Below are 27252 nucleotides of genomic sequence, written 5' to 3'. Positions count from 1 at the left end.
TTTGAGGGGAAGCATTGCAGTGTCCTGAAAAGTGTATGATTATCGTTTTTACACACATACTGCATCTGCCCAGGTATGCTTTATATCAAATATTGTAGAGTCATAAATGATCATTAATTTTCAGTATTCAGCACTGGAGCACGTCTGATTCAACACCCTTATATTAGGTGCAGTACTTTTGACAAGGTGCAGAGACAGCTCTACTAGCTAGAGTGATGGGGGAGTAGGAAGGGTGAGCTGGCCCAGGCCCACCTTGCCTCCTTTCGGGTGTCTGACCTCCAGTCTTTGCATTCCTGGAGTGCAGAGTTCGAGCCTTTTGGGGTATGTTTACAGAGTAAAGGAAAAAACCCACAGCTGGCCTGCCTACCTACCTTGTGTATCCACCCAGGGAACAATCCTAAATGTTTTCCCCAACTCAGAGGCATCTAGAAAAGCTAAAGAGATTTTAAAAGAAAGGGACACTGGGAGAGCCTGTGAGAGACAAGCCAGCTCATCAGCCTACAGGGAGTGCAATGAAATTAAAGAGAGATTTGAACAAGCTACTTGCTGAGTTTTCACTTCAAGTTTTACTCTAGCCTATTTATTTCTTCTGCTGTTTGCAATTTCTTGCTGGGCCTTTTGGGAGTTTGGGCTATGCAAGGCTTTGTAAGATCAGATCTTAAATTAATAATAAACTGATATAAACATTAAGGCTAGTCAGTGACAGAGGAAAGAATTTAATTTTGGGCCTCTCTGCTTCCATATTAAGCTGTAATATTATTTATTTATTATTATTATTGATTATTCTTTTATTATATTTGCTAAATTAATCATGCAAAATAAATTCTAAATCTCATGCATTTTCACATACAGTTTTTCATCAGTTTTGTCCATCCCTAGTTATTATCCAACTCATGGTCCCAAACCTGTCCTCCTTCCATCGGTAAGATGCAAAACTCCCAAACTGGCTGCAGTTTGCCTCAGTAAAATGCACAGGATCAGATTCCATAATTGTAAAACATGTTTTACTTTGAAACACCTAAAAAAAAATTCACTGCTATATAGATCCACTGTCCCCATAGTGTGTGTGTGTGTGTTCCATTGATGGTAACCAAAATTACTGTCTTATTAGCAGAGTATTTAGTATTCATTTAATTCATATTGATGATATGACCCCTGCCTGTTTTATTTGTTTCTCTTATGACTATTGAAAGTTTATTTAAAATGGAAAATGTCTAGAATGTTTGTACAGTTTCCATTTTGATCAGAAGAATGAGAGATTTATTTTAATAATTTATATATAGTGCACCTGTTGCTGTGGCAACTGGGCACATTCCACAGAGCGAAAAACCTCAGTGTAAACAGAAAAATGAAGAAGAAAGAAAACAATTAGACCTCTCTTGATGTTTCATGAAGCTGTGCCTGCCCACCTCAAACTTTAGTTCCCAATAGGGTTTCAAAACCTCTGCTAATGGAAAGTACAGTAGGGTCTATTTGTGTAGCTGTGTAGATGTTCATGCAATTAAATGTGGAAATGCCATGGGTATTCTTCAGTGCTAGAAAGAAAACACCATCTGATAAAGAAATCCACGCTTTCATGGCACTGGGATCATCTGAATTAAAAGCAATTACTTCATGTAATGCTAAGAGGTTATAATCACTCATATGCTCATTAAAGTGAAATTACAGTTATGCCTTCTACTGGAAATCTCTAGCCACCTGAGTAGCTTACCAGGTGACAACACTCGACAGATTCCCTCAGTTCCAGGTTGTCAAGTACTTGGTTTTAATAAAGAATCAAAAAGTGCATGAAGTCATTCTCCAGGGAAAGTTGAAGAAAATGGAGATGTGGAAAATATGAGCAATTGCTGTAACTGAAAATATAATTGCAGGCTGATATTTTTCACAGCAGCCTCTGAACCATAGGGAGAGAAGTTGGTGGGAACATTTCTTGTTCTTTGGATTTGACTATATATAGTATTTAGAGGTTCCTGTGATAGTAGCAATGATAATATAAAGCTATGTTGAATTTATCTATCTTGAAGGCAGGGCTGACATATGCAAACAGGCAAGATCAGAGTTCTGCCATGGTGTGGTTATTTGAATTAATGATTTCTCATAACTCTAGGGCATGAAGCAGATGTCTTGGAAGGAGCTCTCGTGTTCTGGGCTCCTCCCACAGCCCATGTAAGTATTCACAAAATGCAAAATGAGCTTGACATTTTGTTCAGCTCAGTAGGGAGGTCAATAATTTTCAGTTGCTCATGAAAAGTCTTTCAAGGGCAGCTCTGTGAAAAGGTTTAGCCAAAACAAACACACAGCCCCAAAAGCCCATTTCTGTTAGGAGAAAATAGGAGTAATACACTTTCTCATAAAATTACAGGGTGTCCATCTGCCTCAGCTAAATATAAACCAAGCAGTGAACAATGGTTCTGTAGCACTGATTTTAAATTATGAGGTATTATTGTGTTCTACCTGTTAGAGCAAAGTGCTTAGTAAGAACACTGGATTAAATTGTTGCTAATTCTGCTTTTATAATACCACTTTCTGTTCATGCACTGGCTCTTCTGGGCCAGAGTCCAGCCAAGAATCTGCTCACTCTCCCACTCCATGTGTATAAGATTAATGGGAGCTGTGTGAAATGCTTTTTCCGTTTTGCTGGAACATATGACAGGCCAGCACCATGAAGGTGCAAAAACTTGTTGTTTGGTCAGAATGCAAAGCCGAGTGAATGCCCAGTGGACACTTAAAACAGACATCTCAAGCAGCAAAAGGCTTAACAGGATGGAGAATTGCAGTCCAGTGAACACTTCCTTGTATATATTACAATATTTGGTTTTAGTTGGTGTTTGTCCTGCTTTGAGCATGGAATTGGACTAGATGACCTCCTGAGGTCTCTTCCAACCCTAATATTCTATGATTCTAATATTCCATAGCAGTGTCCAAAACAAAAGGGCTTATAGCAGTATCACCCTGAACTGTGATCTCAGGCACTTAGGAGCATTGGATGGGATCAGTACTTGGTGCTAGTGACTGAGGGATCCTCCCAAGTCAGAAATGAACCCATGTGCCTGTCAAGCGTTGCAGAGAAGGGATGAGGGTTAGTTACATTTTGTTGAGATACTGAACAGATTTCCTAGCCACTTGTTGACAATAAAAACTATTGTCAACTAAAAATGGGACTATTTTCTGAAGGCACCATTTCCAAGAATTGATGTGATAATTAGAATTGTGTGAAACAGTGACCCTGGACCCACATCATCACAGCCTGTGTTTAGGGTTGCTGGGTTCTCAGACCCCAGCTCACCTTTGTGAAAGGTTTTGTAGACACAGGCTGAGTGTTGCAGATAAGATAGTCTGGCTGTTCCCTCCAATTTTAGCACTGCCCAGCAAGTCTCAGAATCCCTTACTTATCTCTGATATTGTCACAAGAAGTCCAGTGGGCTGAACGTGTGGCTGAATGGTTCACATACCAAACTAAAGGGGGCACAAGATGGCTGCTTCCCCCCGCAGGCTATTTGGAGATTGACTGAGATGCTTCCGGCAATTTGTTAGTGTCTTTTGAGGAGCGAAGGGAGGAAGGGCCACGAAAACACTCAATTTACCAGCAGTTCACAGAATAAATGAATAGGCAGGGACAATGAATAATCCCTTTCATAGAAGCTAGAGTAACTCTGCGAGCTGGCTGTTGATTATGACGACAGAGGAATGATGCACCGTAATCCCTAATATCCGGTAGGGACTGGGGACATCTCTATCCCATAACTGTTCCATGTATATAATGTAAGGATGTGCTGCACCCTGAGCCTCCAATCTTTCTAAGGCCTGAAGATGCTGTGGCCCACATCAAGTAGATCCCAATGGACTCTCTGCAGAGGGGGTGTCCACTCAGTCCCGTGAAGTCCTGTTGGAGTGCCACATAACCACAAGTTAAGTGAGAGGGAGCAGGCCACTATGTCCCATTCCCACCAAAAAAGCTATCAAAGTTAAGGCGAGAGATCCTGGGGCTAGAGGGAACCTGAATGGTAAGTCTAGGCTGAGTGGGGGCAAGAGGTGGATGATATCATTGGAGATTGTGGTTCAGAACTGAAAGGAAAGCAAAGATACGATCATCCTTGGTAATAATTCTGAGCAAGTGAACTGCAAATAGTTTGGAAATACCTTGTGCATCAAACCCTGTAGTATTAGCACAGCTTGACTGTCAGCTCTGATGATCTGACCAAATTCCAATAGGTGCAATTACATGCTGCTTACTCAACTGCCCCTGCGATTTCAATAGCATATAGTATTCTCTGCTTCCTGAGCCTACATGGTGTGCAGAGTTGCTGTGAGCCGATTAATAATTGCCACACTTCAGTAGTAAACTAAATGATTCCTACATACTCTATCATTAGATAGCCAGAATTTTTCCTAGGTTATGGTGTTTTTTGCCATTTTGTTAAACTGTCCTAGACCGGTATGGGCATGGGAAAAGACGAACAGCCTGCGAGTTGCCAGGCCTTGTTACCCGTGTATCAATGCCTTACTATATAGCCAGTGATCTTCCACAGAGCCAGATTGGTTCTTTAAACTCTTTAGAAGCTATTGCTGCAGTTATTGGAAAATCAACACAAATACCAGCTCATCTGCTTCACTTGAATTGCTATGATTCCTCAGTGTAATCCAGTTTAGACAGGAAAAAATTATATTCTTCCTAATATGTCTGTGAAATCTCGTTAAACGTTAGGCATTCTGAATTCTGCCTACCTTGTATTCCTAGGAGCTAGAGATCAATTAAAATATCTGAAAATTAGTTTACTGAAGATCCGTGACAGCACAGTCACTTGTTAGACTTGGTATTTATGCTCCAAAACTGAGACACAATTCCTGGAAGTGAAACTTCAGGTTATTAATCTCCTCTGATGTTGTATTATATTCTTTGCTACACTCTGACACGCCAACCTTGGAGCACACCAAAAAGGCTGTTGCTGATATGCTTGTGCAAGGCCATCTGGGCATACCTTCACTGTGCTACATGCCGGGTGAACTTGGGGATCAGTATCTACCATCCAGGTGTCTCCAGATTGGTCCAGGTAGGAGCAAGAGGCAGAAGGAAATAACAGCATGGAATGTAGAGGAACAGTAAAGAAAGTTGCATGACCCCAGATCTCCTCCACATGTGCAAATGTGTTCTGCTGGGATTGTGATTAATGCCTGGGGTAGCTCCTTGAAGGAGGAACAGAAGGTGAGTGGCTTTCCACAGCAGCATCTCTTATAGACAGCCCCTGTTCACAAGTTCAAAGCTGCCGCTCATTAACCCAAGCTTCTCTTTTCTGCTCCCATGACATTCAGCTATGCTAAAAGAGCACAGGATAGTGGCCTTATGGGGTCACCAATGGATCCCCCCCAAATGGCATGTAGCCTTCTGTTTGAGTGAACAATAGGAAAGAAAAGCCACAAAATGAGAACAGAAGGAAAAAAACAGGAAAGCAACGTTGTTGTTGTTGTTGTTGTCCTTTGTGGCTGAAGATAAACCCATCATCAGCATTATGTCTTGTAAGTATGATTGTAGTTAAAAAGACTGATGCAAGAGTGGCAATCCTTCCTGCATGAAGTACATAGGCAGCTCGATCCTGGGGAAGGCATTACAATCTGTGCCTGCTGAGTGTGCCGCTGTTTACAGCTCACCTCTGTTCTGTGCCTCAAGATCCATACGGCACTTAATCTTGCACTGGGTATCCCCCTATCTGGCTACTTCTTGCCAGCATGATCTATGTGTTGCTGATGACTCTCAACTGTCAATGTCACACTATTTCAAGTTATGTTTCAGTGTAACCTTGAAATGTTTCTTCTGTCCACCTCGTATATGGTGGCCCACTTTCAGTTCATCATACAGCAACTACTTTGGCATTCTGGTGGTGTCCATCCTCAACACATGACCGGCCCAGTATAACTGTGAAGTGATAAGGTTGGCTTCAATCCATTCCCTGTCGAGTGAGTACTGTCCAGAATTCATTATTGGTAGCTTTATCCTGCCATTTGATGCAGAGTGTGGCATGCAGATGTCAAAATTGAAACTTGTTAGAAGCTTAATGTGATTCTTTGAGCAGATCATATCCCTACAATAAGTTGGACAACACAGCCACTTTATAGACTTTTGACTAGGTTTGAAGCTCAATACCATGTTACTGCCAGACTCTGTCTGATAGTCTGCCAAATGATGAACTGGGTTTGTTGATATGACATGTCTTCTCCTTGTTTATAGTAACATCATTTGCTAATATTACTACCAAGTCAGAGAGAGTCTGTAATAGTATTCATCTGGTGGTGCTGACGGTGACTTTAGGGACATAGTTTGATATATGACTGCTGCCTTTTTCAGACTCATTGTCCACCCATCCCTTTCTGCAGACTCTGTGAATCTGTCCATGATCAATTTAATATCTTCCAGAGTACGTGCCTCTAAAGCACAACCATTGGCATACAGAAGCTCATGAATAATTGGCTCAAGAGCTTCATGGAAGATCACAGCCTGTTCAGATTAATTAATTTTCCAGAGGATCAGAAACTTTGTGACATTCTGTACCTCAAAGTAGCACCCTGGAATCCCCACATTCACCTCTGTGATGTGATTAAGATATGTTTGTACAATGCATGCCTTGTGATGTATCATTTTAAAGGTCTTGATCTGTTGAACCTTAATATCCTGTTGGCTAGTATGTGCTATCATTGTATGTGAAGTTATGACATATTGCTATATGTGTTACTGAAATATGTTGTGAAGCTGGGAGACACCCACAGCTGGCCTTTCATTAGTGACGAAGGAGCAGCTATCAGTGGCCAAACAGGCATTAATGGCTCACGAAGAAGAATCCACTTTACCATAGGCTTTTCAGAGAGGGCATGTACGCAGTGGGAACTACCTGACCCCCACATCACGGAAAGGATCTTTCTAGTAGATGAAAGAAAGTAGAAAAGAGGGACAGTGACATCATCACTTGGCCTCTCCCCCCATCTCAACACCTGGAAGACTGTTTGGAAGAGAGAGACTTTGAACTAGAGAGATTGGTCCCCTAGGCTGGACAGGAGTTCAGTCTGAGTATTGTACTGGGTTAGAAGCCATATTAGTATATAACAGAAATGTTTTAACAAACTCATGTTTGTAAAGAGATTCAATCATGTTATTGAACATGAGTTTGTTAAAACATTTCTGTTATACACTAATATGGCTTCTAACCCAGTACAAGCGACAGAACCCAGGATGGGGAGCTTTTGGGATGCAGTCAGAGATGTTGGTGTCATCCCTTCCTGCATCAATTTTGCGTTGGGGGTATGACGTTATGAGTGTAATGTAATATCTCATTGAGTCTGAGTACTGAGAACTACAAGCTGCCTGTGACATCTATTAGGGTGAGAGTCTGCTTGATTCAAATCTTCCTTAGTCTGTTAAAGTTAGAATTTAGACTGTACATTTATTTTTGTTTATTAGGTAACCAACTTTGATCTCTCTGCCTGCTATTTCTAACCACTTAAAATCTCTCTTTCTATAGTTAATAAATATGCTCTCTATATTTTACCTAAAACAGTGTTGGTTTGGTTGAAGTGCTTGGGGAATCTCAACTCAGGTTAACAAATGTGTTGCACGTCCATTACCCGGAACTAATGAATGGGCTTGCACTGTCCAAGGTGTCTTGAGCAGTGTAAGATGGTAAATTTCTAGGGTGCAAGGCTGGGGACTGGGGTGATTGGCTGCTACCTTTCTCAGTATGATTTGTGAGTGGCTCAGGGAGCATTCATGCAATTTAGCTGGGTGTGGGGCTATACATATCAACTGCTGAGTGATCACAGCACCCGGAGGGGTTTGCTGCTTATCACTGGCATAGCTTTGTGACAGACACCCCAGGCTGGAGAGTTAAGGATGCACAGTGGTCCCACAGTTCCATGTTGTACCCTGGGGATCCCATCACAAATGTATCTTGATACCAGCATTCAGGTATCTCGAAAGCAAGTAAGAGCAAAATACAGAGGACAGGGAAGGAACAGAAACAGCAGAGGCAGAAAAGGACAGGAGATAGGGTGGGCAGAAAAAAAAGACGGCACATATTGTACTGAGGTGTGATGCAAGGGGTCACCCAGTCACCAGGTCGTCCCTACTGGGCATGCTCCATGATCTGGCAAGGAGTGCTGGTATCAGAAATCAGGCAGGCTGTTCTTAATACAAGCATGGGTGAGTCTTCCCCTTTCCCCCGTCAGCCTATGTTAAGGGGGAATACCTCTGTTCCTCCTCGCAGTCCTTTCATTCTGGGGAGATAAAAAACCACACCACCCAACTCCTTCTATTCATGGAAAGGGACACCCTTTACCACCTTTCACACAGCAACCTCCACTCCAAAAGGTGACCCCACCCCAATATCTCTTATTTATTATAACTGTAATACAAAAAATAAATAAACCTCCCTGCCACAGTCTTGTAGGGATTGATGCCGCTTTCCTGATGGAAAAGTGCTGCAGCACTAACATCCAGCCCAATAGAATCTAAGGTGGAGGGGCAAAGGAGGTGAGGGGTCATGTAACGGGAAGGGGTAACTGAAATACTAGCTTTAGTGCACTTCTGTATGTACCGTGTCCCCTAAGACTAGCAAGGAGTGGCGGTGTCACAAGAATCCCCCTGGAGCCAGGAACTTCTTTTCTTACGAGCACATACATGTTTATTTTCCAAAATCTTTTAGCATCTGAAGTCTCTGTGACATTTTGCATATGTCTTTGACTGTACAGAACCTACTCTGGGCTCATTATCTTCTTTTAATAATGAAATTACCTCAGTCTGGACATACGCTTCAACTGTGTTGGAATAGTTTCCTCTGACATAGCTGAGACCTTGGCTTTTAGTGTTCATATTTACATGACTGCACTGTGTTATTTTCATTGAAGTGGAACTGTGTGTGAGTTTATGCATGTGCCAGTCCCCTGGCAAGTGAATAAGAGAGAAAACATCTGTTCCGGCGAGAAATTCTAGGTTGCACCATATACGTATGCTAGTGCTGATCTAGTGCACCCTAGTCTGCACTAACATACTAGTTTGTGTGCATCAGACTCTGGAAGGGAAAATATTTAAATCCCTGCAAGTCAAGCAAAGCAGCACAAAATTTATCCAACCCAAAACCATGGCAAAGAAAGAAATATTGGGCCCGATGTTGCAAAGGGCTGAGAGCCTTCAGCTCCCACTGATTCTAAAATGGAGCAATTAACATAATGTATTCACTTACTGACACTGATGGCAGATGACCTGCATAGCACCCTCTTGGGGGGTGCACAGCTCCTCTCATGATTAGGTCCACTGTTGGTAATCAGAAACTTCTGGGTTCCAAAAAGAAAGGATAGAGGTGTAAACTCAGGGCAGGATACTAAGAAGAGACACTGTGTTCTCTCAGATTAATGTGATGAACCAGACTGGTAATCTGGATTTGGGGTAAATCTGAGACTAGCCCAGTTTACTGTCAGCATTTGAAGTCATCGTTAATGTGGAGCAAACAGTGGAGATTCCCTGATGCTTCTGTTTTCTTGCAGAGATGTTGGGAGTTAGAAACAAAACAGTTTTTTCTCTTGTGAATGAAATCATGCCCAGCTCAAACTGAGATATTATAGTTTCTTTGATTCATTGCAGGGCTTGTTGTGACCTGTTTTGGAAAATAGACTATTTGAAATTTCAGGGGTTGCCTAAGCCAGTAAATTGAATAGATTTCTGCTCTTTTCTCTTGCTGTCACAATTGTTGGCTCACTGTGTTGCTTTTACACTGCTTTATCCTTTGGTTTTACATCATTGGCTGAAAGGATATAAAGCAATCACTTGATTTGGTATCAGCTACGTGACTAGTCCTCCTTGTGCAAACTAAGCAGGGGTGGTTGATGGATGGAGCTCACCTATATGCACTAAAAGAGAAGCAATGAAAGTATGAAGGTTGGCTTGCTTACAACGGCTGTAGGAGTTGTAACTTAGTTGTTTGCACAGTCACTTGTCACTGGGACAGCAAATGTAATTTAGAAACCAGATTTCAGTCCTGTCCCCTCCACCCACTTTTGATTTTGATAATCAATATCTATTCACAGTCACAGAGTGGAGAAAAGAGAGATTTGTTCAAATGTATTGTTAAGGGAAGAAGCTCAGATAGATCAGGAAGACTTTTTTTATGGTGCTGCCTAACTCTAATATCTTCTAATTGTTACTTTTGACCCCAATTCAGCAAAACATTTGTTTGGTTTCAAGAACATAAGTCCATCCCTGTTCAGCGAAACACTTTGTCACCTCTTTAAGCATGAAAGTATACACTTTAAGTTAAACATGTGCTTAAGTCCTTTTGATATAAGCCTTCCACTGAAGTTAATGGACCAAATCCCACCCTCAGATAAGTGAATGCATTTCCTCTAAAGTCAGAGGACTTACTTATGTGTTTGCATTGAGGCCAGAATTTGGCCTACTTGGAGTTTTCAGTGTGGACATATGGCAAACAGATCCTGGCTAGATGGACTGCTTCACCATTAAAATCAGTCTTCTGTGAAAAAGGAATGTATGCACATTGTCTCAAGTGCTCTAGCATGTAGAATTGTGTAAGGTTCTAGCTTCTCTGATCAGAAAGTCTGAAGGAATTGTACAGAGCCTCTCCTTGTGGCTCCTATCACAGGCTGTGGCATAATAGTTACAATATATCCCAGTCTCTTAATGACAGAAATCTGCATTTTTCTCAGATAGGTCAGTGTACAACGTTATTATGAGTGACCTGTCCCCTCTCAGTTATATGGTCACATGTTCCTCCCCTTGCTGTGTGCTTCAGATGGAGATATACCTGCCAACGCCTACCTGGAAGAATGACTGTGGCTTCCTTAACAGAACCTGTAGTGAGATGACAGTCTAGAGAATGAACTGCAAACACGGTTCTCTGCAAACTGCATTTTTAAGGAAATTAATGCAAAACATTTTATTCTTAAAGAGAAAAATGACAGCATGTGAGTACTTGATGAAACTATTTGAATGTTTTTGCCTCTGACTGATAACAGGAGGTAGCGTTCCATGTGTATGTGTAATTCTCTGTTTGTTAGAGGCGCACACTTACTAGGCCAGCCTCCTCTTTAATTAATCCCCATGATAACAAGGTTTACATTTCTCAGCCTCAGCTCCACACCAAGCCAGAAACTGGACAAAAACAAATAATTCTAGAAACCTCTTCTGCAGCTTACTAGCAAAGGGTTGTAGCTACTGGATGTACACAGCCAATCACATCACACCCTTTCTGCACTCCTCCCCACCCCAGTGGCCTATACAGAATTGAACCAGACCTCAGCTTGTCTGGGCAGGGGCTGACAAGTACCGCATTTGCACAGCCAATAATATGTGAATCTGTCCTTCAGTGTTAAAGGCCAAGGACTACAAAACCTGGCAGTGTATTTCTGGGTTCCATGGACTCTCCAAACCTCCACACCTGGAATAATAGGAGAAGGTCCTGGCATCCTCTGGTGAGGTGTGGACTTGCTGGCCACCCCCAGAAGTACTTTGAGATTACCTTCCCAGGTACCTATAGAGGATTCTGGAGGGCTAGATTACTAGGGGCTCAAGTCAAATTCCATTGAAGAAACTGGAAGTCTTTCCATTGACTTTAGTGTGTGCAGTGTAGCTGTGTCGGTCCCAGGACATTAGGCAGACAAAGTGAGTGACATATCTTTTATTGGACCAACTTCTGTTGACTTTAATGGGAGTTTGGGTTTAGCCCAGATCATTAACACCACCTCTCCATGCCACAGTAAGACAGAATGGGTGGAACTTGGGTACTGATTGCATCTTGCTATAGGGGAAATGCTACTCTCAAGAGTACTGATCCAATAGGGTTGTGCAGAGAGGAAATCAGTGTCCTGAGAATTATTTGCTGTTTTCAAAGCCCCCAAATTTTCCATTTGTCCTTTTGAAAAAGTCACTTTATATTTTCATTTACACTTAATTTAAAATACCTTGTAGATCCCACCCTCTAACATACAGAAGAGAATTCTGAGCATGTTCCTTTATGAAACTGATGACTGTGAGCAAAGTTAATTCCCCCTTGAGTTTGCTGGTTTTGGAGGTTTCATGTGGGTGGAGAGAAGAGGGATTTGCATTCAAAATACAGATCTCACGTGCCCAACTCCAGCTATTTGATAGCTATGCAATCAGACCATGGTATGAATCACTATTTATTCAGAAGGAGCTGTTTTCAGGTTGTTCCTGTAATTTTCCTTTAAAAATTACTTACAAAATAAAGGTTAGGCTGGAACTGTAAACAGTAGGGTTGGACGACAGGCCCAGTTGTAGTGACACAAACTAAAGATGGAAGAAGATGGACTTTAATTATGTTTTTTGCAAAACAAATATGTTATTTATAAAACTAGAATGCAGTGTACATTGCAATCATGGTTATCTCTGCCACTCAAAATGGAAAATACTTCCTTGAAATGGCAACCTTGGCACTGAACCCACTCATTAAGTCTGGAGATAAGTAAAGCAGTATGTGCAAAGGTGATACAAAATGGAAATGTACAGAAGGTTTCAAGAAAGTTATGAACCAGTCTGATGTGTTATTGTCAAAAGAAGCCTTCTATCTAGGTGCTTATGCAAATATTTATATGGCCCTCAAGTCCTATCTCAGCACCTAGTGAATTTGACTCAAATTAGTGTATTTTACATGCATGTCTTTCTGCTATTACATATATTTTGTCTTACAATTGGATTAATGTTAAGGACCAAACTGTCCTCTCAGTTCCTCTGGTGCAACACTACTGAAATACACTAAAACCTACCAAGAGTGAGCACTCATAGGAATTGGCAAAAATGGTTGCTTGTAAGAGGTGGTCTCTCTTCAAAAGTTTGCCCACAAGAGATCAGAGGTGTTCCATGACCTCTGCAAGAAGTTGCCCGTGAGAGGTGGTCTCTCTTCGGAGGTGTTCCCTAAGGCGGTGGTTCTCAAAACTGGTCTGTTGCTTGTTCAGAGAAAGCCTCTAGGGGGCTGGGCTGGTTTGTTTACCTGTCGTGTCCACAGGTTAGGCTGATCTTGGCTCCCACTGGCTGCGGTTCGCTGCTCCAGGCCAATAGGGACTGCGAGAAGCGGTGGTGGACTGGCTTTGAGAACCACTGTTCTATGGCAGGTTTTACTAAAACTGAAAACAGTGTAACTGAGAGGAAATTTGGACCCTTAGTCTGGGCAAGTACCAACTCTGCTATAGCTGAGGTGAATGAAAGGATTAAAGCCATGAGAAGAAACCATTAGACTGGGCTTCTCTGAAGACTGAAATGCAAACGCGCTGCCTTACCATTTTTCACTATGTTTACAATCTTTTCCCCAGTTCATTGATCTAATGCCTTTTCCCTTTTCATTTGCCATTAAAAAATAAATAAATCTGAATTTGAATGACAGAGCACAGAGGTCTGAAAAGCTAACTTGTAGACAAATACAATGGTCTGGAAATCAAAAGACAGATTATCGTAATGATCAATGAATTACAGTGCAGAATCTTGGATGAATGGCAAATCCAGAAATATTTAACTGTTTTTTAATTTACAAAATTAATAAAAATGATTAATATCTAGAAATTTCAGTATTTAGGGCAACATTTCTCAAATGCAATCAGTGGCGCAGCAGGGCGAGGCTAAGACAGGCTGCCTACCTGTCCTGACACCACACTGCATGTGCCCCGGAAGCAGCCAGCAGGTATGGCACTACTAGGCGGGGGGCCAGGAGGCTCCGTGTGCTGCTCTTGTCTGCAGGCACTGCCTTCTCAGCTCCCATTGGCTGGTTCTTGGCCAATGGGAGTGCGGAGCCGGTGCTCAGGCTGGGGGCAGTACCTAGGAGCTGGACCTGCTGTCTGCTTCTGGGGCTCAGCGCGGTGTCAGGACAGGTAGGGACTAGCCTGCCTTAGCCCCGCAGCACTGCCAAATGGACTTTTAATAGCCTGGTTGGTGTTGCTGACTGGAGCCACTAGGGTCCCTTTTTGACTGGATGTTCCGGTCAAAAACCGGACACATGGTCACTGTATTCTGGCCATACCGTGGCAGGCACTAGCCCTGGGCACTGACTCACAGCTCTGGCTTTGTGGCATTGGTCTCTGATCCCTGGCTTCAGCCACGTAGTTCCTGTCCCCAGCTCTGGGTTCTGGCTGCAGGCACTGAGCCCTGCATAGCAGCAGAGATCGGGCCTGGGCCCTGGCTCTGGCCATGCAACAGCGGGGCTCATCGCCCACCCCCCAAGCCATAGAAAATTGAGGAAAAGTAATAATGGGCCTTATTATTTGTGGTAATAAAGTTCATTATAACTTTTCCACAATTTTCCACTGTCAGCCGCCCGGCGCTGAGAGAGGTGGCTCCTGCTGTTGGCCACCAGTGCTGAGAGTAGGGGCTTCGACTGTTGGCAGCCAGGGGCTGAGAGTGGCCATCCGGGGCTGACAGCGGAGGCTTCTGCTCTGAGCCCCAGGATGGCCGGGTCCCCCGCTGTCAGTCTCAGGCATGGTGGGGCTAATATTGGAAAGCTGCAATTTCTGCAATACCGCAAGTTAAGGTCGGGCCTTCATTATGAACCACACATTGTGATTTAAGAGTCATAACTGGTTTTCTTGGTAATTCAAGACACATCATTTGTAGTATCAAGTATTATCTTGATGAATATTTATATGGCTAAAATGATGAAAGCACCTAATTGAGAGACAGCATCAGCTAGTGGCTATAGCCTGGAGTGGGATCAGAAGAGCTGGGTTCTATTCAAAGCTCTGCTGTTTTACTGGTGTTTGACTGTAGCTTAACTTCTCTTTGTCTCAGTTTTCCCAGGTGTAACATGAGGACAGTGAGTTACCCTTCTTTGTGAAGTGGTCTGAAATCTACAGGTGAAAATCTCTATATGTCAATACGGTATAAGAGCTAAGTTTTGTTATTGTGAGTATTTAAAACCACAACCCTGGACATCCTTATTTGTCTGATATAATAACTAATATACCAGGATTGAAAACATGACCCCAGTGAAAATTCTGCTCCCATTGAAGTCAACTGAAGTTTTGCCATTGACTTTGGTGGCATCAGGATTTCACCCAATATCTCCTAAGAACACTGGGATGTGGGGTTTGTCAAACTGGAATAGCTCTTTGATGCATATAGACTAATATTTTGCGTCTAGCAGTTGCCAAACCCACGTACTTCAGAGGAAAGTGAAATCTAGGCAATTGTGCAATATTATAAATGGAGGAGTAAATTCCTTTCTGATCCCTATGTTGATCAGCTCATGCCTGAAGCACCACTTGCATTTTGATTTTATCTTACCATAGAAGCATTTAAAATTTAGCATAACTTGATTCCTCCCTTCCCTGACTTCTGTTTTATCCATAATAGTCAATAGTCTTTTTTAAACAGTCAGACCTCCACCAACAGTACTTTTCTGCATAACTACCTCATAAGCACACAGTAAATTCTATGTAGATGTTTTGTTAGATTATAGCTATTGAAATGTGAAATACAGCTTTGAAAATAAACATGCTTGTGCTTTGCATTGCTCAGTTGGCAAACCTGTCGTGCTGATAAGCCTTAGAAGTGTTCTATTATGTAATCTTTAGTTAAGCTCATTTCAGCTCGAGGCCATGATACTTCAGTTGTTTTAATGTGACTAGCTTTTGAAGAAAGTAGGCATTCATTTTATCTGGCTCAAGCTTAAAGACCGTTTAGCTATTTTACCTGGTCCATCACTGACATATCAACAGACCTCACAAACATTAATGGATTTAGCCTCAAACACCTTGCTGAGATAGATAAGTGCTGTGAGCCTCATTTTAGAGAAGGGGAGACATTAAGAGCTGTTTTCTGCTATCCTTATTCACAAAGCCAAAATGGATACAGACCATCAGCGCGCAGAAACAATTCTTCTGCCTGTACAGGTGGGAACCAATCAGTTGGTCTGCTCTGATTCCAGTCATTCAATAGCAGCAAGAGAGGTTGGGACTGGCTCATACTGTGTTAGACCCAAGCCATTCCCCTTCTCAGAAACATTCTGGAAATATTGCCATTGAAATCAGCACAACTAACTCGCAGAGTAAGATGCTACTCAATGTAACTAAGGGTGGCAGAACCTGGCCCTGAAGGACTTGCCTGGTGTTGCACAGGAAGGCTACAGCAAAGATGAGACTGGAACCCAGAACCACTGAGTCCAATCCAGTACTTTAACCACAAGACCAGTCTTCCTCTTATCTATCATCTCTGATGTACTGTAGTAAGGCTATTTTGTTTTCCTTCAGAGGCTCCAGTTACATTTTTAATATTTATGGTATAAGTATACAATGGCAAACTAATCAGACTGATGAAGAAACAAACAGTCAGGCTGCATCCACTCACAGGAAAGGTTATATGAAAAAATTTTAAACTCTTTTTTGCTCCAAGTGCTTTATGCCTATGCAATGCTGTGTGTGTTTACCCTGCAAGGCAGAAAGGGCTTCCCACATAAGGATGAATACCTCTAGGAATGTCAGCCCAAAAAATTCATCCCCATGTTTTATTTATCAAGCAGATTCTTAGCACAACATGAAAGCTGGCAAATGGGCAGATATAAATGATGCTTTTTTTGATCTGCCAGTTTCAGTAAACTGGTTGTATTGATTAGTTTTTCTTTTCAAGTAAATTGTGCTACTGATTGGCAGATCTGGAGATAGAAATCCTCTCTTCACAGAGCATGACTAACAGGGGCAAGAGCAGACTCCGCACTCCATCAGTCTTCCTCAGCCCTGATCTAAATGGATCACTTGATTGATAGTTCAGTTCCCATAGTCCATTCAGGGCCTAATCCTGTTGTGGTTGAAGACAGTGGCAAAACTCCCGTTGACTTCAATGGAAGGATCAGACCCTCAGTACTTGGCCTCTTTGCTGATTCTGCCAGTTGTGACATTTATTTTGCAACATAGATATCTATCCAGTGGGAACAAAATAGTACACTACCAACCCATTTCACACAGGCACCAAATAGCCATCAGATTGTAATGAGCCACAGCTTCTGTCCCTGATAGACCCAATCCAAAGTTGAAACAGGGATCTAAAAGTGGCACAATTTGAATCTCATTGCCAAAACTCTAAGCTATCCCGTCCACTTCAGGGTTTTCTGATCCTGAAATACTTGTGACTCATTCAGCTCCTATGTGCGGATACAACAGTTTTATTTTAAATATGGTGGAAACAAGGAATAAGCATGGTACAGATGAGAGGCCTTCATCGTTAGCTTTGCTTTAATTTTCCATGGGTAGTACTGGCATTATTTTGGTTCATCCCTGGAACATAAAAGAGCAAATGGTTAACTGTGAGACTTCATTTGAACTGGTCTTTCCTAAGGTCACATTTTTCTACCCCCGTATCACATGGTCTACTACTCAGTGTGACAGACCCAGGCCAATGTGGTACAGGAGTCTGGTAGAGGGCAAAGATACTAGTCAGTGGCTGAGTAGTTTTCTGTTCCCTGAGTGACTAGAGCAGGGGCTGCATTGGAGTAATCCAGGAACCTGCTAAAAGCAATAAGCAAGACAGGCTATTAGAACTAGCCTGCTAGCCATTCAAGGCAGGCTAATCAGGCACCGGGTTTAAAAAGAGCTCAACTCCAGTCAGGGAGGGAGGAGCTAGAGGAGAAGGAAGTGTGTGTGAGGAGCGGGAGCAAAGGGCCACAAGAGCTGAGAGTGAGAGGCTGTGCTGCTGGAGGACTATGGAGTACAAGTGTTATCAGACACCAGGAGGAAGGTCCTGTGGTGAGGATAAAGAAGGTGTTTGGAGGAGGCTATGGGGAAGTAGCCCAGGGAGTTGTAACTGTCATGCAGCTGTTACAAGAGGCACTATAGACAGCTGCAATCCACAGGGCCCTGGGCTGGAACACGGAGTAGAGGGCGGGCCCAGGTTCCCCCCAAACCTCCCAACTCCTGATCAGACACAGGAGGAGCTGACCCAGACTGTGGGAAAGATCACTGAGGTGAGCAAATCTGCCAATAAGCGCAGGACCCACCAAGGTAGAGGAGGAACTTTGTCACATCAGCTTGTTAAATATTTTTTTGAGTGTTCCATAAAAATGTGTTCTGGAATGACACACAACCTCCTTAACCAAAATAACAATCTGAATACAGTACTTACAAATGGTCAGACTGCCAACAGTGAATGCAGTTTTTTACAATACTTAGTTTTCATCTGCACTGCTACTTAGACTAGGTGAGTTCAGACAGCCTCATGGAGCTTCAAAACTAACCTGAAAATAACAGTGGTGGATGTTCTGTGTGATGTTGCCTCTCACTAACTTTGATAGCCAATTAGAGCCCTCAGATCAAACAACCACTGTCATTGGCTGTCAACTGAATTCTTCTGATTGGGCAGATTTCACTTTTTTAGGGCTGCACAATATTCAATTCCAAAAGGCAGAAGCAACACAAAATACATTAGGTACCTCTGGGTGTTATAAAAACTTCTGCCATCCTTTGCCTGGCTTTAAGAACAAGCTCAAGGTCAAGGGGAACTGTATGTCAGCGCTGTTGATCTGGAACATTGTTTTCATTGTACTTCTCATTTGCTATCCATATTTCCCCTACCTCTAAATCTGCATTCAGTCATTTTTGTAATCTGAAACCTGTATCGGACATAATCTCAACTGCTCTTGTACTCAAATTCACATCCATGGCTGCCTTTCCTTTCAGCTTTACTTCTTTAATTCCCTCATTTATTTAGTTAATTGATTTATGTAGATTTGCTAAAAGCACCTCTCCCAGCCTCTAGGCACTTGTACATTATTTATAAAACAAAAAATGCTATTCATACAGTACGAATCTCACTACTTTCTATATTTTGGTGTTCCAAACATTAATTTGTTTCAAATTCAAAAATATTTTGAATCTTCTCATTTGGTAGCAGGAGCCATATCCTCAGACACATGTGAGCTACATCGGCTCCCCTCCACCCTATCATGGAGTCACTGGAAGCCAATTCAGCACTCAACACAACTTAGAACAGCTTCAGAGCCCATGGCCAAGGATTGCTAATGCATATTGCACTGCAGCCACACTCCCTTCCAGGGCTGACATACCCGAATGCTGAGCATCCAAGAGCAGGTGGTGTAGAGCTGGCTACTGAAGCTTTACCACTCAGTCATCCAATGATTTTTTCCAGTGCCAGCTGGCTGTGTAAGACCGCTTTCCATCCCTGTTGAACTGCCAGAGTGATCTAATGGAGGGAAGGGTGGGAAGGCCTTGTCCCTGGAAGTTATTGTTTCAGCATCCAGTTCGAAACCTTCTCTGCTGTAGTCATACTCCATGGATTCTACCCCCCCCACCACCATTTTTCATCCCTCCCTTTTTATGTTCTTTTGGTTACCTTATGCTTCTCAAGTACTAGACTTATTTCTGTTTCCTTCCTCCCCACAGGGGATCATTCCCACGTGGGCCTCACCGATGAACTCTCTGAACCTAAATGGCTCGTAATTTATTTTCATATCCTATGTGAAAATCCATTCTTCCTCTTAGCCTATGACTCTTACCGTTCTCTTGAGTAAAACAATCACATCCTACGCCCTGAGTCATCAAGTTTCCCTGACCTCAGTCATTCTTCCTGAAACTTAGTGTGTGTCCCTTTTCCTTTTTACCCTCCCATAGTTGCATATTGTACTACATTAGTATTTGCATATATAGACTCTAATTGGATATTAAGAATTCTAGGATATTTTTGTATGAGTGATGCTATATCAGTGGTTCCCAGCCTATGATCCATGGACCATGAGCATTCACAGACCATTCACTGGTGTTCCACGGAGAGGTGACTTCTTGGTCTCATGATGCTAGCTGCTGCTCTTTGTTCCTAGTTGCTAAATCACATAAAAAGAAACTAAAAATCCATTATTACTTTTTCGTGTGAACAATTGCTTTCGTTGAAGGAGAAGTTAATTGCCAATGAGAGTGGCTGTGGTATTTGCAACTGAAAATGAGAGAGAAGGTGGTCTGCAAGACTATCTGTATGTTAGGATGTGGTCCATACTGTGAAAAGATTAGAGAACCCCTGAGCTATGCAAAACTAGATCTCATGAATTCTGTGTAGAAACCTTCTCAATCTAAGAGGCTAAAAGGGCCCACCTAGAGAGTCAAGATATCCTGACAGGTTTCAGAGTGGTAGCCATGTTAGTCTGTATCAGCCAAAACAATGAGGAGTCCTTGTGGCACCTTAGAGCCTAACAAATTTATTTGGGCATAAGCTTTTGTGGGCTAGAACCCACTTCATCAGATGCATGGAGTGGAAAATACCATAGTAAATGTATATACATAGTACATGAAAAGATGGGAGTTGTCTTACCAAGTGGGGGGTCAGTCTAAAGAGACAGTAGAATATCAAGGGAGGAAAAATCATTTTTGTAGTTGTAATGAGGGTGGCCCATTTCAAACAGTTGACAAGAACGTGTGAGTAACAGTATGGGGAAATTAGTTTTTGTAATGACCCATCCACTCTGTCTTTATTCAGGCCAGTTTGGGTTTGTTCCTAGAAGTCAGTTATGTTTGTGGAAGGTTACCATGGCTGTATACCTGGCCTATTAAGATTATGCACCAGTTTAAGAATCTACATATTGTGGAACTATAGATGCAGTAATCCTAGGAGCAAGGCAAGCTACAACTCAAAAGCTTTGTAGTAAGAGGAAGCCCTAAGATATAAACCTTGGTATCAGAGGCCCGGTATGAGGCCTGAGGCCTGAACTAAAGTAATGGTCAAGACTTTGCTAACATAAAGCAAAGTTAAGCTGTGAGTCAGAGGCAGGCCCTGCTCACAGAAGCTGGCAAGGAAAGGGCTGATGCTGCAAGAAGATACGTATCTAAAAGGTACTGAACACTAGATATCAGAACATTCACATACTTGCACATTCCACACAGATAACAAGGAACAGGCTGACCCATCCCAATGACAGGGCCAAAAGGCTAATATGATGGATAGAGTTGTTTTGTTCCACCAACATGTACAAGGTGAGAGGCATCACCTTACTACGTAGAGGGGTTGTACCTTGCTGAGTAGAGGGGTTGCACCTCAATACGTCAGGAGTGATGTGTAACTTGTTTGTACCTGTGTATAAGAATACATCCCAGGGGCAGTGTCTTTGTCCAGCCGAGGGGGCAGTGGGAAGTCCCACCACTGACTGAGCAGAGTCCATTGCCAAAGGGCACTTTCTTGTAGCATGCCCAGAGCTAGAGTAAAAATCTACAGGGAATTACTATTGTGTCCAATATGGCAATAAACCTGGCCGACGTGCCTTCGTACCTTACTAGACTCTGTGGTCATTGGGAGTTCCTTTCGGGTCTGCTGTGTCAGCTATCTGTGCAGAGCTGGGACAGCACACAGAGGGAACACACGCACGCAACCAAGTGATATCAACACTGAACAGAGCAGAGCACCACACCAGTAGCGTCTGACAACACTAGTGACAGCTGGGTAAAGCTGTGTCACTGTGGCAGTCTTCATGCTCTAGGCGTTCTATGCTTTGTTGTGTCTGGATTTTCTGCATATAAAATCTCATTCTGACACCGGGTTAATTAACACACTCCATCTTTTTTAGGACTGCTTACAACATGGATTCTCCAGCTTTACGGCTCCTCAGACAGTTCTCTGGGGGCATCACTTCCTAAAGCACCAGGAAACAGTGTGCTGCCTGCAAGTGTCTATCACTTTCATATTGTTACATTCTTCCTCTTTTAAAGAAAACTGTCAGACATCCCTGCAATAACTGATTACATAATCTAACATTCCGTTCAGATGCTAACCATTCTTGCAGTTACTGTGTTCATCGCCTTATGAGTTTGTCTAGCTATATACCCATACAATTTGGAAGTCCATCACACACAATCCCTCAGCTGAGCAGGGCTTTTAATAATCTACCCTCCTTTAGTATGGTATGATTCACTGGTGCCTCCCTGGTGCTGTCTTCCTCCAGCCTGGTCAGCCACAGTCTCTGGACTTGGTGTTGGTGGAATCTCTGTCCAAACATGCTTTTCCTCCTGCTGTAGAATCCTAAGACGTGTGTTGTCCGTACTATCCTTAGAGGTTTCTTTTATTTTCCTAAGATGCCTACAGTTTTGCCTCACTATCTGTCCGTTGTCCGTTTGCATTTGATATGATCTTTGGTTTACTGGTTGCCCCACTGTAGCTTTGTGCTAGAACCTATCCTGTTTTATTAAGGTTTACATATGCACTTTGTCACCTGGCTCCAGATCTGGCAGATCTCTTGCCAATCTATTGTAGTAAAATGCTTGTCTCTTTTGTTGGTCTCTCCGCAGTTTTCCAAGGGAAGGCAAGAGTGTGACTTCATTCTCCATCTCATCAACCTTTGGGATGGACTAGTCCTGTGATCTAGTAATGCTAAGTATGGATCAGCATCTGCAATTTTTGCTTGTTTCAACATTTTCTTAGCAGTTTTTACTGCTGATTCCACTTTGCTGTTGCTTTGAGGATACCCCAGTGAAGGTGTTATATGATCAAAATACCAGTCCTTACTGAACTTCTGGGACTCTCCCGAAACAAACTGTGGTCTGTTACCAGAACACATGATATCCAGTATCCCATACAATGCAAAATGTACTTTTATCTTCCGTATGACTGTTCTGGATCCTGTGTCTGGTAAATAGTCTGTCTCCCAGAAAATGGAAAAATTATCTACAATGGTCACAAATTCTTTGTCTCCAAACATAATCAAACTCACTACCACCTTTGCCTATGGTCTTTCTGGAACTTTGTGTTACCACAGGATGTGTCTCATTTGACTGTCTTCCCAGGAACTGCATACCTCACACTTTTCCATGAATGTCCATAAATTGCTCTTTCATTCCTGGCCAGTATATAATTTCCCTGGCTCATCTGAAACAATCTACAACTCCCAGTTGTGACAAATGAACTTTGTGCATAATCTCATTCCCAAAAGCTGCTGGAATAACTGCTTTCTCCCCAAAATATAATGCCATTGTGTACACACAACTCATCTCTTATCTGGAGGAATGGTGTAATCTCTTTAGGTATCTGATCTTTTGTTGTTAGCTATCCTTGCCGGATTGAGTTTCAGTGCCTACTGTACTCTGTCTTGCTGTGTACCTCTCTGTATCTCTCTCAGCCTTTCTTCTGGGATAAATATGTATTTTACCATATTTATTATCTTCACCTCGGCCTGTATGGATCCCACCTTGCTGGGTTCTGGTAGGTATGCATGGCTCAAGGTGTCCGCAAATACCAAATTTCTCCCTGGGTAATCCTCGATCTGCACATCATACCTCTGTAGTCAGATCATCACCTGCTGTTAGCACTTTGATGCACTGAGTAACGGCTTTCTTCAAATGCTTTTGAGGTGTTTATGGTCAGATTGTATGTCCATGGTACTACCTTAAGTATAATCAGTGACATTTTTCCATTCCAAACAGTATTGCTAGCAACTCTTTGAGTTTGAGCATAGCCCTTCTCTGTCATAGACAATCTTCATTGTGAATGCAACAGGATCACCCTTGCAGCATGGTAGCCCCTAGATCTGGCTCAGGTTTGTCACATTGCAACATCAGGGGTTCCGCTGCACTGAAGTATTCAAAATGAGAGCTTTCCCAATCATCTCTTTTACTTTCCAGAATGCTTGCTTGAGTGGTCTCTCCACTCCCATAAGGTGCCTTGACGTGTCAACTGTCTCAGGATTTCCCAGCTTGCAGATACCTGGTTGCATTCACACTGGTTCTATTTAGCACTATACAACCCATGAGAGGCCTGCAAAAACAGGAAGAGCTACACCTGACCATGGTTCATTTTAAATGTATAAAGATTTGAATATGAACATCTGAATTTGCTAAGCCATACACAAAAATGTTAGGAGATTAAGAGTAAGAAAGCTTCCTGCAATTCTCTTTTAGAACACAGAGGAAAGGAACATACTGCCTTATGTTACAATCCTGTCTGATTTCCCAAGCTAAGGAGGTTGCAGTACTTGATTAGTACACATCTAAGGAACACCCATATGCTGTAGGAAATGGCCTTGGTGATTCAGAAGGTGATGTTCATTCTGATTCAGTTCTGAACTAATGCCAAGGCACATGGTTGCTGAGAGTGCTCTGATTCTGACGAGATATAAAACTGTGTGTGTCAATTTCGTGGGTCTTTGTGCAAGTATAAGGTGTTTTAGAACTGTTGTGCTGTCAAATTTCCCCTTGGGTAATTACATTTCCCTTGCAATTTCCATTGGATAAGATGTCCTTCATGTCATATCCTAATCTTCTGTGTGGTGTTATGGGGTGCTGTTTAACTGTTGCCGTGTTTCCTCCCTGGAGATAGCTACATTTCAGTAGCTGAAGTTACTCCTGTGTATAATTTGTGCATTAGTGCTTGATAGAGCATTTTGGTATCCTTTAAGATGCTGTATCGTGTAAACAGTGGTATACACTAACTTTGTTGTAGAAACATTGATTTATAGCAACTGTCACCCTTCTAGAGCTCATTAATAACAGAACAGACATAATGAAAGAAATGAGAAGATTTAAGGACAGAAGTGAAATACAGCCAGTATTTGTGTGATGTATGGAGACCTGCTTCCCTACTTTCAATTTGTGTTCTTTAATTGTCTTTTTAACTAGATTTTTTCTCTCTTTTGTGTTAACTGCTCTACTTTGTTTAATATGTCTATTCTGTGTCAAAATGTTAGTTGGTGGTTATATGTAAAAGAATGGAAGTTTTAGGCTATTATGGATGTACTATATTCAATGCTAGGGCAGATCCTCAGCTGGCATCAATGGAGTGGCTCCATTGGGTTCAAGGCTTGAAGCCAAAGGAACTATGCCAATTTACCCCAGATGAGATTCTGCTCCAATACGCCTGGCCTGAAGAGATGGACAGCTGATCTTAGGAGTTAGACAGAACATACAAGGTAACTGCAGCAGAGCAAATAATGCAAAAAACCTTACTCTGAACATTCATTTGCATTTTTAAAGAGAGTTGCTGTGCGTGTTCATACCCCTTGTGTACTGGCTTTTGATGAACATAAAGTTGAGTTCTTCAAGAAAAAATAAAGCTTCTGGAAAATCAATTCTAAGGGGCAGATTTCTGATGCATATACTTAATACAAAAAGAACAGGAGTACTTGTGGCACCTTAGAGACTAACAAATTTATTTGAACATAAACTTTCATGGGCTACAGCCCACTTCATCGGATCCGATGAAGTGTGTTATAGCCCACAAAAGCTTATGCTCAAATAAATTTTAGTCTCTAAGGTGCCACAAGTACTCCTGTTCTTTTTGTGAATACAGACTAACACAGTTGCTACTCTGAAACCAGACTTAATACAGTAAGATCTTCCAAAGACATTGCAGGAAATTGCTGTGTCTGTCACAGGGGGAGCCACACAATCCATCCTGTTAATAGATGTTGTGTTTGCCACTTATGAGCAGGTTCCCCCACTACCACGGCCAGCTTCCTGCTTTCTTTATAATCCCTCTCAATGCAGAACTCTTCCAGCAATGGCTGCTCAGGCACTACACCTTTGAAAACACTCCTTTGGGTGGCAAAAATGACAATCTGGACCTTAATCTTTAAAAGTGTTCCAATGATGCACTGAACTCAATAACTGATTCGCCTCGTGCCATATTGGAACAACTAGAGGATTGTCTGGTAATTAAAGTAGGATACTGGACCTGAGAGAATCTTGGTTCAGTTCCTGGCTTTGTCCCTGACTTGCTGCTTGACTTTAGGAAAGTCACTCCACCTTTCTGTTTCCCACTCTGCAGGGGAATGGTGAGATTTAATTTGTGCGTGTTTGTAAAGCGCTAAAAGCAACAGCATGATGTGCAGTAGCCATCCCCCAAAAGCCTGAGAGGTACTGAGTCTCCACAAGTCCCACTGATGTTAGTGAAAGTTGCAAGTTCTCAGCATCCTATGGAATCCAGACCTTATTTCTTATCCTGAGTGTAGGGAAATATTGTGGTGTCTGAAAAACTACTGGTTGGTAATTGGGTAAATGTTGGCATTTTAATGGATAGCAATGAAAGCCTTCCGTATAAAGCTCTTGAGGGCAAAATAAATATTCAGAGAACAGTACAAGAATGATTTGTGATTCAGAAAACACACAATACAATGACAGACTTAAGAAAATCAGTTTATTTAGTTTTGTCAAAGAGAAGGTTAGCAGATATCTGGATCACAATGTATATCTATCTACAAAGGGAGAAAATATCTGATGCTAGACACTGCATGCAGCTGTTTAACCTAGCAGCCAGAGGCATAACTCCAGTGGCTGGAAGCGGAAGTTAAGAAATATTAGAACTGGAATTAAAATGCAAATATTTATCAGTGAGAGCAATTAATCATTGGAACAGTCGCGATCGGCACTTCTACTGCCGCCGCTTCATTCTTCAGTGGCAGGTCCGAGAACTGAGGGACCCGCCCTCAAATTGCCGTCTCAGAGCTGCATGTGCCTCCCCTTTCCATTGGCCGCCCCAAGCCCCTGCTTCCTGCGCTGTGCCTGGAGCCGGTCCTGACAAGATTTGTGGTCAGTTCTCCCTTTAAATTAGGACTGGATATGTTTCTAACATGTATTTCCTAGTTCAGTCACAAGTTTTGGGCTTGTGCAGGAGTTGCTGACTGAAATTCTATGGCCTGCGTCAAGTGAGAGGGACGGATGAGATGATCATAACGGGTGATTTGGCCTTAAAATCTGTGAATCTATTAATTATTTTTACAGAAAAGGTAATGTATGCAGGCTGAAGGTCTAACTCCTGAGAGTACCTAGTCTTTTGATTTAAGGATGTCTCAGCATTGTTGAACTGAAGACTAAGCTGCTGCAGCTAGATCAATGCTCCGGTTTCTCTGTTCTTTGTTTCAAGAGGGCTTCTTTTGTTTCTAGGGCTGTTCCTGCCTCTCACCCTGCCACAGGGGATGTGTGAAAGAATTCCGAATGTCAGCAAAACAACATCTAAAATACAAAGTCACCAGTAGGTTCCAAATCTGCATTCTGAACTCCAGCCCTTTTCAGCTCTTCAGAAAGAAGGGAAAACGTTGATAAATATCCAAAAAAGGCAAACTGGTTAAAACTTTTTTGCATGTATTCTGTATTATTGAAAGTTGCTTTGTAAAGCTAAATTGGCAGAATGAATGTGTATACATGCATGTCCATTTAGTTCCCTTGAGACTGTATGTCTTGGACAACTATGATGGGTGAGTTATTCCACTTCAGAGATGGAATACAGTTTGCATCTGATTGGATCTTACTCTGTCAGATTGTAGGGTTTGGAATAAAAAGTAA

General features: G+C 42.3%; 1 long non-coding RNA gene across 1 annotated transcript; it reads left to right on the top strand.

Moving 5' to 3' along the window:
• On the top strand, positions 1–27103 carry LOC142046244 (uncharacterized). The gene is made up of 3 exons (XR_012655135.1): positions 1–73; positions 2108–2166; positions 26854–27103. It is a non-coding gene; the product is annotated as an uncharacterized LOC142046244 (long non-coding RNA).
• The last annotated feature ends 149 nt before the right edge of the window (positions 27104–27252 follow it).

Source organism: Chelonoidis abingdonii, chromosome 2, assembly GCF_003597395.2.
Source record: "Chelonoidis abingdonii isolate Lonesome George chromosome 2, CheloAbing_2.0, whole genome shotgun sequence".
NCBI lineage: Eukaryota > Metazoa > Chordata > Testudines > Testudinidae > Chelonoidis > Chelonoidis abingdonii.
The sequence above is the reverse complement of the archived record's forward strand: the minus strand, read 5'-3'. Positions and strand labels throughout refer to the sequence as shown.